Genomic DNA, 13,001 nt, shown 5'->3' on the forward strand with positions numbered 1-13,001 from the left:
TAATCTCTGCTCCAATCACATGGAGCAGAGATCAGTGTCAATTGTTGCTAGGCAGAACGGGGAGATGCTGTTTCATAGTAAGGTTGAATAAAGACACCAGTCCATCCAGTTCAACCTGAGTGTCTACAATTGCCCCTATCCCTGTACATTGCACACTCACAGGTCCCTACCCTCAAGGAGCCCACAATCCAAGGTCCCCATACATATACTAGGGCCAATTTTGGACAAAAGCCAATTAACCTACCTGCATGTCTTTGGAGTGTGGGAGGAAACCGGAGTACCCAGAGGAAACCCACGCAGGCACAGGGAGAACATGCAAACTCCAGGCAGGTAGTGTCGTGGTTGGGATTCGAACCAACGACCCTTTTTTTTTTTTTTCTACTAGGTGAGAGTGCTAACTACTACACCACTGTGCCGCCCTGCTCCCAGTTAAGCCGCCCCGTGAGAAGAGGGCGTGCCTGCGCGTATGCCTGCGGCGAAAGGGGTCCGCGACCGGACTCACAGGGGGTCCCGACCAGCATGCGAGCGCGCCGCCACCGGTGCGCTCACGATAGCAGGACGGCATTTAAGATTGGATGTACCTGTACGCCAATATGCCTGCCCGTGCCATTCTGCCGACGTACATCGGCGTGCGCCGGTCGGGAAGTGGTTAAGCAAAGAAATTAAGGTTGGGGAAATGTTTATTGGTAAAGCCGAGCACTTAGACAAATTTACACAAAGACCTGTCAAGTCATGAAAGCTGTCAAGGGATTTAGTTAGATTGGGAAGAGAGATGAGAGGGTCAGTTATAAATAGAAGCACATCATCTGCAAAAAGACTTAATTTATATTCTCTGGATCCCTTGGAGTATCCTTTTAATGTCTGTTGTTTGATAGCGCAGGCTAGGGGTTAAGGCATAGGTTTCTTGGTATGGATCCAGGGGTTGGCACCCCAGGAAGTGTGTCAATAGGCAGGATTCCTGCATAAGGACTCTGAAATGAAGCTGGGCTTGACTTTTATCAAGAGCCAGATCCAGGCCGTGTCAATGTCTTTTCCTATGGCCTCTTGCTTCCCACTCTTGTGCTTAGCTTATTCAGGGGGTAACACGGTTTATCCCCCTATCAAGGCACCTTTAAATCCTTAGGATTTTGAATTGGTCTTTTTGGCTTGGCTGAATCAGCCGTTTGAACCTTACGAGAAATTCTCTTGGTTCTTTGACAAGAAACATAATCTTTTTTTGCTTGCCATTTCTTCTGTTAGAAGAGTATCATAACTATCGGCTCTGTCTTTTAAGAGCCATATTTCATCATGCATAAGGATGAGGTTGTTTGATGTCCTCATCCTGAATTCTTACCAAAAGTGATAAAAGGTTTTCATTAAACCAAGATATTATTCGTTCTTCTTTCACCCCAGAATCCTTAATCTGGGTAAGAGAAAGCACTACACTCTCTTGATGTAGTAAGTGCGATCAGAATCTATTTAAAGGCGACCGCTCAGGTTCGCAAAACACAGGTTTTGTTTGTACTGCCAGAGGGTCCAAGATATGGACAGGCAGTGTCAAGATCCACCATTTTCCAAATGAGTTTGTCACGTGATTGATCAAGCTTCAGCTTAAAGAAGAAATTTCTTCCTTCTCACATTAAGAGCACACTCATCCAGGGCGATTAGTGCCTCTTAGGTGGTGGATCATCAGGCCTCTATGGCTCAGATCGTTAAGACCGCAACTTGGTCTTCGGTGCAGGCGTTTATCCGATTTTTATCAAATCGATATTAAAGGTCATGAGGATATTGCCTTTGGGCACAGCATACACTGCAGGCTGCAGTATGAGTCCTCTGGCCTCCTTTTCTCCTTTTTCCAAGATTGTGTCCCCCCCCCCCCCCCTTTTCAGTTGCCATTGCTATGGGACATCCCACATAGTTATTACTATGGCTCTTTGTCCCCTGATGTAAGAAAAGAAAATGGGATTTTTAAAATACCTTGCCTGTAAAATCCTTTTCTTTGTACATCAGAGGACACAGAGGCCCCTATCTTCTCCTTCTCCTCCTCCTTCTCCTTCTCCTCCTTCTCCTTCTCCTCCTTCTCCTTCTCCTCCTTCTCCTTCTCCTCCTCCTCCTTCTCCTTCTCCTCCTTCTCCTTCTCCTCCTTCTCCTTCTCCTTCTTCTCCTTCTCCTTCTCCTCCTCCTTCTCCTTCTCCTCCTTCTCCTTCTCCTTCTCCTCCTTCTCCTTCTCCTTCTTCTCCTTCTCCTCCTTCTCCTCCTCCTTCTCCTCCTCCTTCTCCTCCTCCTTCTCCTCCTTCTCCTCTTCTCCAGTGGCATATGTCGAGCATCAAGGAGGAACGAGGAGCTCGCCCGCAGCACATGAGGTCGCTCACATCCTCCAGTGGGCAGAGTGGCACGTGTTGGCCATATACATTCCGTAGAAAACTGGTAGGCAGTCTACCTAAGTCGTCAGATGCCGGACCCAGGGGAATGGTCATTGCATCCGGGTGTATTCCGGCTCCTTTGTCTAAGATGGGGCACACCAGATGTAGATCTCTTGGCATCTCGGCTCAATTGGAAGGTGAAGAGGTTTGTGTCCAGGACAAGAGCCTCCTGGGCGGACGCATTAAACGGGTTGGTGGCTCCATGGGACATTATCAACTGATTTATGCCCCCCAACTCAAACATCTACCGCGTCTGCTGCGTAGAGTGGAGGCAGAGGGGATTCCGGTGATTCTGATGGCCCCAAATTAGCCTCTATGTCCTTGGTACGCCGACCTAGTACGACTGGTGGCAGATGTTCCTTGTCTGCTGCCGCTATGAGGAGACCTTCTATCGCAAGGTCCAATACTTAATCCTGCTTTACCTTCGCTGGTTTTAACGGCATGGCTATTGAATACCAGGTACTTGGGGACCGAGGTCTGTCTGACTCAGTAATTTCCACTATGCTGAGGGCACAGAAGTCATCTCGAAAGATTTACCTTCAGACGTGGAAAGCTTACATCTCCATGTGTGAGGAGATGGGGTGGCGTCCGTGCACATACTCAGTTTCCAGGATCCTGCTGTTTTTGCAGCGAGGAGTGGATCAGAAGCTTGCCTTAAGCACCATTAAGGGACAGATATCAGCCTTGGCTGTCTTCTTCCAATGTCCCTTGGCGACTCACTCATTGGTGAGTAGTTTTTTGTGTAAGGGGTTTGACACTTAGTCCCTCCGGTTCAACCACCGCTACCTCCATGAGATCTGTATCTGGTGCTATCGCCGCTTCAGAAACCGCCATTTGAAAATATTAGAGATTCCCTTGTTGACTTTCTCAGAAAGTAGTCTTTCTAGTGGCTATTACATCTGCCAGGAGGGTTTGAGTTGGCGGCCTTGTCATGCAAGTCTCCCTATCTGGTCATCCACAAGGATAAGGCGGTGCTACGTCCGCGACCCTCTTTCTTCCAAAGTAGGACATCATGTTACCATCCTTATTTCCTAAGCCGACACACCCGAAAGAGGTTGACTTGCATGCCCTGGACGTGGTCCGGGCTCTACTGGTGTTTGCTACGGCTCCCTTCCAGAATTCAGACTCTGTCTCAGTGGCTGGTCTGAAAAAATGTCTGCCGGTCTTGTCATTCACCATTTCTCTGTGGATCAGACAGATCGTGGTTCAGGCCTTAAAGGGGCGGGTGCCCCCTTTTCCTGTCAGGGCTCAGTCCTCCAGGTCAATTGGAACCTTCTGGGCTTTCCGACATCAAGTGTCTGTCTCCCAGGTGTGTAAGGCGGCGACTTGGTCTTCCGTTCACACTTTCACTAAATTCTACAAAGTTTATGTAAGCGCATCTTCGGATGCTTGCTTTGCCCGCAAGATTTTGCAGGCGGCTGTGTAAGGTTGCAATTTGCACTTGGTTACAAGTTTGTTGTAAATGCATCTTTTGATGCATAAGTTGGCTGCTGGTTTTGATGGCGTCCGTTTTAAGATGGTAACGCCTCTGTTGAGATCTTCCTTTTGTTGTGGGTGAAGTTATGTTTAGCTGTTTCCACCCCCCCCCCCTTTTTTTTTTTTTTCTTTTTTCCACACTGCTTAGGGACGTCCATAAGGTCAAGAATTAAAGGAACTGTGTCCGTCAATGAACGAGAGAGAAAATTGGATTTTTGTACTCGCCGTAACTTCCTTTTCTCTGAAGTTCATTGATGGACACAGCACCCACCCTTCCTATTTATGTTTGTACTGCTTTTTGACAAACTGAGCTGCAGGTTGAAGGGTTATAGCCAGAGGGACTGCCCCCTGGGCAGTGCTGTGCAGTCTTTCTGTTTTTATGTGTTAAATGCTCTGCCTAGTCCTCTCCTGAAGGTGTTGTGATAACCCTAAGGTGAAGAATTAAAGGAGCTGTGTTTGTCAATGAACTTCATAGAAAAGGATTTTACGGCGAGTACAAAAATCCCATTTTCCCGATTCTTCATAGTGACAGGACACCGATCACAGCTCCCTGTGATCGGGAGCGGTTATTAGTTTTGTCACTTGTAGCCCCCCTACAGTTAAAACACATCCCTAGGACAAACTTAACCCCTTCACTGCCACTCACATTTACACAGTAATCTGTGTTTTTAATCGCACTGATCACGTTATAAATGTTTATATGGCCCCAAAATAGCACCAAAAGTGTCTGCTATAATGTCAAACCAGTCAGACGTTTATTGTGATTTTTTTTTTTTTTTTACCAAAAATATGTAGAATAGGTATCTGCCTAAACTGAGGGAAAAAATTGTGTGTTTATAGATTTTTTATTTTTTTTTAATAATATTCATTATAGCAAAAAGTTAAAAATATTGTTTTTTTTTTTTTTTTTTCAAAATTTAAGCGCTTTTTTGTTTATAGTGCAAAAAATAAAAACCGCAGAGGTGATCAAATACCACCAAAAGAAAGCTCAATTTGTTGGAAAAAAGGGGGCATCAATTTTATTTGTAAACCACGTTGCACACCCACGCAATTGTCAGTTAAAGCAATGCATTTCTGAATCGCTAAAAACGCTCTGGTCTTTGGCCAGCCAAATGGTCGGGGGCTAAAGTGGTTAAAGGCAAAAGTTTTTCTCATCCCCAAAAAGGTTATGATATACTCATAAAAGACCACTACACCTGCCAATCCTCCTATATCATATACCGTATTTATCGGTGTATAACACGCGCCTTCATTTTAAGAGAAGTTTAAGGAAAAAAAACTTACATTTGAAATAACTTTGAAGCAAAATTGGGTTCAAAGTTCAACAATGCAGCCTCTCCAGTGCCCACCTGCAGCCACTAAATTACCCAAGAATCCACCCTGCTAAGTGCCCATCTGCAGCCTCACTTTTCCCATCATATGATAGACAGAACAGTGGCCCGATGCGGGACCACGAGGCGTGGCTGTGCGTAACGGAGCGACAGGTACACAAGAGATGGCAGCTCTATGTAATTCTGCGACACTTGCTCCCCTTCCCTCAGACAGCAGGGATGGGACATATATAACACGCACACACTATTTCCCCCTGATTTTCGGGGGGGGGGGGTCCCCAATACCTTACCTTGAGGCACGCCACTAAAAAACATAAACCATTCAGAGTATGAATCCTTAACTACTACTCTAGAAATACGGTCCTTTATCCAATTTTCTATCTATTTAACAGCATTTTCTAACTCTGTTGTCTAGCTTGCACGTTAGTCTTGTGTGAGAAACCTAACTGTTTTAGGCTACTTTCACACTGAGGCGTTTTACAGGCATTTTTTGCACAAATAGCGCCGTGGTGGTGCACTTGCAGGACAGGAAAAAAGTCCTGCAAGCAGCATCTGTGGGGCAGTGTGGGAGCTGTGAATACGCCGTACTTAACCACTTAACAACCACCCATAGCAGATTAACGGCTTCAGGGCGGTTGTTTAACCACTTGCTTACTGGGCACTTAAAGTGGTTGTAAACCCTTACAAACCACTTTGACCTACAGGTAAGCCTAGATTAAGGCTTACCTGTAGGTCCAAGCAATATCTCCTAAACCTATATGGTTTAGGAGATATTTGCCCGAAAACGGGCACCGCTGTCTACGGCGCATGCGCCGTAGACAGCGGCGCGCAGGCGCACTGAGAGCGGCATTCTCAGCGACGGAGCTGCCGCGCGCGTCGGCTCCCGTGCGCATGCGCAGGAGTGACGTCATCGCGGCTTCGCCGAATGACAGCGGCGGAGCTGCGAGACCCCACCAACAAGATGGATGCGGCGGACTACAGGGGACAGCGGCGACTTCGCTGCCTCCTGTGTCAGGTAAGTGACACATAATGGGCTACTATGGGATGCATAGTAGTCCATTATGCTTTGCCTTTGCAGGGAATGAAAGAGGAAGTAAACTCATCAGGGTTTACTTCCTCTTTAAACCCCCCTCATTCCCAGACCAATTTTCAGCTTTCAGTGCTCTCACATTTTGAATGACAATTACTCAGTCATGCAACACTGTAACCAAATTATTTTTTTGTCCTTTTCTTCATACCAATAGAGCTTTCTTTTGGTGGTATTTGATCACCTCTCGGTTTTTTTTCTGCGCTCTAAATAATAAATCGTTTGTGATAAAATTTTGCAAATTGGCAATTTTTCTTCATAAATTTTGCCCACAATTTATACTTCTACACATCTTTGGTAAAAATAACCCAAATTATTACATATATGTTCTGTGTGAAATTTCTAGAGTCTAAAAACTATGGTGCAAATCATAAGGATTTGCAAAAACGATCACATCTGATGTGCTAAGGCCTATCTCCATTCTTGAGACCCTAACAAGCCAGGAAAGTACAAATGCCCCCCAAATGACCCCTTTTTGGAAAGTAGACATTCCAATGTACTTAGTAAGAGGCATGGTGAGTTATTTTAAGTTGTCATTTTTTCCCACAATTCTTTGCAAAATTAAGATTTTTTTTTTTTCACAACATTTTCATTGTAATAGCTTATTTCTCCCACACGGAATGTGCATACCACAAATAACACCCCAAAATACATACTCCTACTCCTCCTGAGTATAACGATACCACATGTGTGAGACTTTTACACAGCCTGACCACATACAGAGGCCTAATTTTGAAGTAGCACCTTCAGGCATTCTAGGAGCATAAATTACACATTTCATTTCTTAACCACCTATTACAGTTTTGAAGGCCCCGGAACACCAGGGCAATGGAAACGTCCAGAAAATGACCCCATTTTGGAAAGCTAACACCCCAACGTATAATCTGAGGCATAATAAGTCTTTTCAATGGTTCATTTTTTTCCAGAAGTTTTTGGAAAATGTGGAAAAAAATGAAAACGCATTTATTTTTTATTTATTTACAGTTGTCCGTTTATAAGATATTTCCAACGCATAGCATTTACATAGCAAAAATAACACCCCAAAATACATTCTACTACTCCTCCTGAGTATGGCAATACCACATGTGTGAGACGTTTACACAGCCTGGCCACATACAGAGGCGCAACATGCAAGGAACACAGTCAGCGTTCCAGAGACACATAGCCTGCACATACCAAGAATTACACCCCCAAATACATTATGCTGAGCAAAGGGTAAAGAAAAGATTACCTGTGGTTTTAGAAGCGCAGTTGTCCACAGGAGGATATCACTGGTCCAGGCAGCAGGCAGGGACTTGGTCAGCAACAGCGAACACAGTTTTTCAGGCAGCAGGCAGGGATACTGTCCATATACAGTCCAGGGTCAGTGCAGAGATATTGTCAGCAGTGCCAAAAATATTGGTCCTGGTAGTAGGCAGGTCCTTGTGGTGTGGTCAGTGCGGCATGACGGCAGTAAGTCCTACAGGCAGCAGACAGAAGTAGAGCCTCGTTCAGGACAGAATGGGGATAGGGGTAGAGGCTTCTCCCTCCCAAATCTCTTTGAAGCCTCCGAGTCTCCAGACCCTAATCTAGGAATAAGAAAACAAAGAAAATAGTTTTCTTCATCCAGAAAAACTATACTGGAGCCCCTCACATATGTGAGACCCCTGTGTTGAATCCCACTAGTCCAGTTGCAGAATAAAAGATCAGTCCAAGAGGCAGGCAAATATCGTGGTCAAACAGTCCAAGGTCAGTTCCAGATCAGGCAGAGGTATGTACAGAATTGTTAGGCAGAAGCATGGTCAAATAACAGTCCAGGGTCAGTTCCAGATCAGGCAGAGGTATGTACAGAATCGGCAGGCATAAGAGTGGTCAAATAAGCCAGGGTCAGTTACAGAGCAGGCAGTGGCATAAGGGGTGTGAAGGTGTATGAAGGCAGGAACTGAGGATTGTTTACCATACTTCACTAAAAATTTATTGAAGTATGGTAACGCCGAAAACAGTCGCCTATGCAGAGGCCTGGTTGGGAAGGACATTGTGCACAATAATATGTCTCTTCTGACTCCTGCTCTGGTACACACCTTACATCTTTTTTGACGTCTTTGGCCTGTTGGTTTGGGAGGGATTTTATCGGGAAAGTGACGCTCGGAGAGTCGACTAATAACATCTGATCGGATATTTTCTGGTGGGCCGTTTGGGAAAATAAGGGCAGTGAAAACTTCCTCCTGGTAGCCAAAGAAACGTTTGGGGTTTTGGGTGGAGTTGCGGTAAATGACATAGGAATTGTAAATGGCCAATTGAAAAAAATAAATTGCTACTTTTTTGTACCAATGGCATGTCCGTCTTGTGGCAAGATATGGTTCCATCATTTGGTCGTTGAAGTCGACTCCCCCCATGAACAAATTGTGTTCATAAATGCATTTAGTTTTTTTACGGGGCTATTCCTTCTGGGGATTTCCACGAAGGTATCATTGTGGATAGAAGACAACATATACACATCCCTTCTGTCCCTCCACTTCACTGCCAGAATCTCCTTGTTTTTCAGACTTGCGGTTTCTCCTTTTTGCAGCTTCTTATTCACAAGACTTTGAGGAAAGCCCTTCCGATTCCTTTTTACGGTGCCACATGCTGGCGTCTTCTTCCGGTGAAGGTTGTGGAACAGGGGCAGAGATGTGTAGAAGTTATCTACATACAGGTGGTAGCCTTTATCCAATAGGGGGTATATGAGGTCCCAAACAACTTTTCCACTGGATCCCAAGTAGTCCGGACAATTAGGGGGCTGCAGCTGGGTGTCCTTCCCTTTGTACACTATGAATGAATATGTGTACCCTGTGGCTCGGTCGCATAATTTGTAGATCTTCACCCCATAGCGGCCCCTTTTGCTGGGCATAAATTGCTTCATTTTAAGCCTACTACTAAATTTAATAAGGGACTCATCCACACATATGTGTTGGTCCGGGGTAAACAATTTGGGGAATGTTTGTGAAAAATTAAGTATTGGACGAATTTTGTAAAGCCTGTCGTAATTTGGGTCATTTCGTGGAAGGCACTGGGAATTGTCGCTGAAATGCAAGAACCTCAGGATCATCTGATACCTGGTTCTGGGCGGAGGGGGTGGGTTGACCAATAGGTACGCAATTGATTTTTTTTGTTGAGTCCCATGTTAAATGTGAGGCCTAAAAAAAACCTTGAACTCCTCCACCGTTGGGTCTCTCCATTCGTAGGGACGGGCATAATAAGATGTAAGATTTTTCAAAATAAATTGTTGTGCATACAAGTTGCACTAGGCCACAATTGACGACAACATATCCTCCGTAAAAATTAAATTAAAAAAATCTATTGGGGTAAAATTCTCCGTGTCCACCTGGACTCCTGGCTGGGCAGTGAAAGGGGGAACATTGGCCTCTCCTGAATTAGGAGGAAGCCACAAGGGGTTCTGAAGGGCATAGAAGGCCGGCATGGCTCCTAACCCTTTGGGGCTAAGATGACACCCCACTGGTACTTGGCCTTTCTTGCCGGGGCACTGCGGTGCTGGTGGACGGCACTGCCTCACTAGAACGCCTTCGTTTGATGGGCCGGATATCTTCCTCCTCTGATTCAGTGTTTCACTGCTGAGGACTGGCTCATAATTTGTCGGCTTTAGAATCCGAATCTGAAGAGGAGAGCTCTCGTCGGCCATGAAAAGAATTTTGTACGCCTCCTCGGTGGGAAAGACTTGTTTAGACATGGTTGCTGGTTAAGCCTGCACTGATGGGCACTGATGAGGTGGCACAGGTGGGCACTGCTGGGTCGGCACAGGTGGGCACTGCTGGGTCGGCACAGGTGGGCACTGCTGGGTCGGCACAGGTGGGCACTGCTGGGTCGGCACAGGTGGGCACTGCTGGGTCGGCACAGGTGGGCACTGCTGGGTCGGCACAGGTGGGCACTGCTGGGTCGGCACAGGTGGGCACTGCTGGGTCGGCACAGGTGGGCACTGCTGGGTCGGCACAGGTGGGCACTGACGTTGCACAGATGGCACTGGTGGGGGGTACAGATGGCACCGGTGGGCACTGGTGGGGGTACAGATGGCACAAAAACACTTTTTTTTGTTAACTCACAGAATCTCTCTCCTCACACGCTGTCTGTTTGAGGAGACAGATTCGGCAATGGGAGATGATCTCATTTGTTTACATTTGAGATCATCACCCATTGGAGGCGGCGATCGCGCTGTGATTGGCCGTTCACAGCGATCTGTGATTGGCTGTGTCCAGGGGACACGGCCAACACAGATTTTCCCCGATGCGTGCTCCCGGGAGCGCGCGGGGAGCCATTAAAGGGGACTACGTCAATAGACGTAGTCCCGGCATTCAAGATCCGCATTTGACTATAGCGCGGATCTCAAGTGGTTAAGTCTAAGAGGCCGTTAATTAAGGGGCTCCCAGAATTCTGCTCTCGCGTGCCCCCTGGGGCGCGCACACGAGAGCATCCGTGACCGCCAGGCGCATCATGGCCGTTTACCACGTGATCGCTCCGTCAAATGATGTTATGACACCGGTTCCTCCCTCCCCCTCTCTGTACCGATCAATATGATCAAAGCCAGAATCTTCTTTTTATTTTTTTTTATTTCAGGCTTCCCAGCCTAGAGGTGAGATGCGGGGTGTTATTGACCCCACATCTCACTGTAAAGAGGACCTGTCATGCCATATTCCTATTACAAGGGATGTTTACATTCCTTGTAATAGGAATAAAAGTGATCAAAAATGTATTTTTGGGGAAAAAATGTCAAACTAAAATAAAGTAAAATAAACAATACATTTTTTTTTTTTAAAGCGCCCCTGTCCCCATGAGCTCGCATGCAGAAGCGAACGCATATGTAAGCCCCGCCCACATATGAAAACGGTGTTCAAACCACACATGTGAGGTATTGCCGTGAACGTTAGAGCGAAAGCAATAATTCTAGCCCTAGACCTCCTCTAACTCAAAACATGTAACCAGTAAAAAATTTTTAAAGCGTCGCCTATGGGGATTTTTAAGTAGCGATGTTTGGCGCCATTCCACGGGCATGTGCAATTTTGAAGAGTGACATGTTAGGCATCTATTTACTCAGCATAACTTCATCTTTCACTTTATACAAAAATTGGGATAACTTTACTGTTTTTAGCACAAAACAGTTTTTTCCCCAAAAAAACGCATTCGAAAAATTGCTGCGCAAATACCGTGTGAGATAAAAATTTGCAACGACCACCATTGTATTCTCTAGGATCTTTGCTAAAAAAATATATATAATAATGTTTTGGGGTTCTATGTAATTTTCTAGCAAATAAATGATGATTTTTACATGTAGGAGAGAAATGTCGGAATTGTCCTGGGTGCTCCAGAACGCCTGATGGTGCTCCCTGCATTTTGGGCCTCTGTATGTGGCCACGCTGTGTAAAAATCTCACACATGGTATCGCCGTACTCGGGAGTAATAGCAGAATGTGTTTTGGGGTGTAATTTGTGGTATGTATATGCTGTGTGTGAGAAATAAACTGATAATATGACAATTCTGTGGAAAAAAAAAATCTTGATTTTGCAAAGAATTGTGGGAAAAAATTACAACTTCAAACAACTCATCATGCCTCTTACTAAATACCTTGGAATGTCTTCTTTCCAAAAAGGGGTCATTTGGGGGGTATTTGTACTTTTCTGGCATGTTAGGGTCTCAAGAATTGAAATAGGCCGTCAGTACTTCAGGTGTGATCAATTTTCAGATATTGGCACCATAGCTTGTGGACTCTATAACTTTCACAAAGACCAAATAATATCCACCAATTTGTACTTATTTTTACCAAAGATATGTAGTGGTATAAATTTTGGCCAAAATGTATGAAGAAAAATTACTAATCTGCTAAATTTTATAACGGAAACAAAGAAAAATTCACTTTTTTCGCAGAATTTTCTGTCTTTTTTTTTTTCTTTTATAGCACAAAAAATAAAAAACCGGGAGGTGATTAAATACCACCAAAAGAAAGCTCTATTTGTGTGAAAAAAAGGACAAAAATTTCATATAGGTCCAGTGTTGCATGACTGAGTAATTGTCATTCAAAATGTGAGAGCACCAAAAGCTGAAAATTGGTCTGGTTATTAAGGGTGTTTAAGTGCCCAGTGGTCAAGTGGTTAAACCACCCCGCCATTGAAATTTATGGGCAGTGCTGGAGCACTTCCAAAGCGGCGCTTTTATTCCTTTTTTTCACCGCTAGCATGGGGTTAAAAGCATACAAAAAGTGCTGCTAAAACACCTCTAAAACTAGCAGCGCTTTACTGTCAACTTGGCCAGCGGCTCTGTGTGAAAGTGGCTTTAGTAAAAGTCCAAGGGAGACGTGTAAGCAGATCTCCGTTGGGAGAAGAGCAAGATCGCTAGCAGTCGCTATAGATATTAGCAAGAGAATCCAGCAGGCTGGTTTTACCCAAGTTTATGGATCGATCAGCTTGGTTCTTTCAGCCTGCCTTTTAATGGAACGATCTGTGTATGCCGGCCTAAGCTGTCTGGTCCATGTGCTTCATGCACCTTTTATTTTGTCTAATATGCTTTCCTTGTTATGGATTTGAGCTCCCCATTTTCATTTGTATACACAGAGCTGAAAAAGTACTTAATAATTTACCTTTGTTTTCCCCCAGTCGTTTACAAACATTGTTTACTATTAATAGTAATATCTCTAAGCCAGTTTAAAACTAATTGGTGCTTTTTTGACACTTTCATAGATAC

General features: G+C 45.0%; 1 protein-coding gene across 7 annotated transcripts in view; it reads left to right on the forward strand.

Annotated features, from left to right (window-relative positions):
• Nucleotides 1-13,001, forward strand: part of FBXW11 (F-box and WD repeat domain containing 11) — a 445,866-nt gene that overhangs the window by 131,654 nt on the left and 301,211 nt on the right. The gene's annotated exons all lie outside the window — the stretch shown is intronic.

The sequence above is a fragment of the Lithobates pipiens genome, unplaced genomic scaffold (assembly GCF_037356315.1).
Source record: "Lithobates pipiens isolate NorthernLeopardFrog02 unplaced genomic scaffold, aLitPip1_a1.2 Scaffold_8, whole genome shotgun sequence".
Lineage (NCBI taxonomy): Eukaryota > Metazoa > Chordata > Amphibia > Anura > Ranidae > Lithobates > Lithobates pipiens.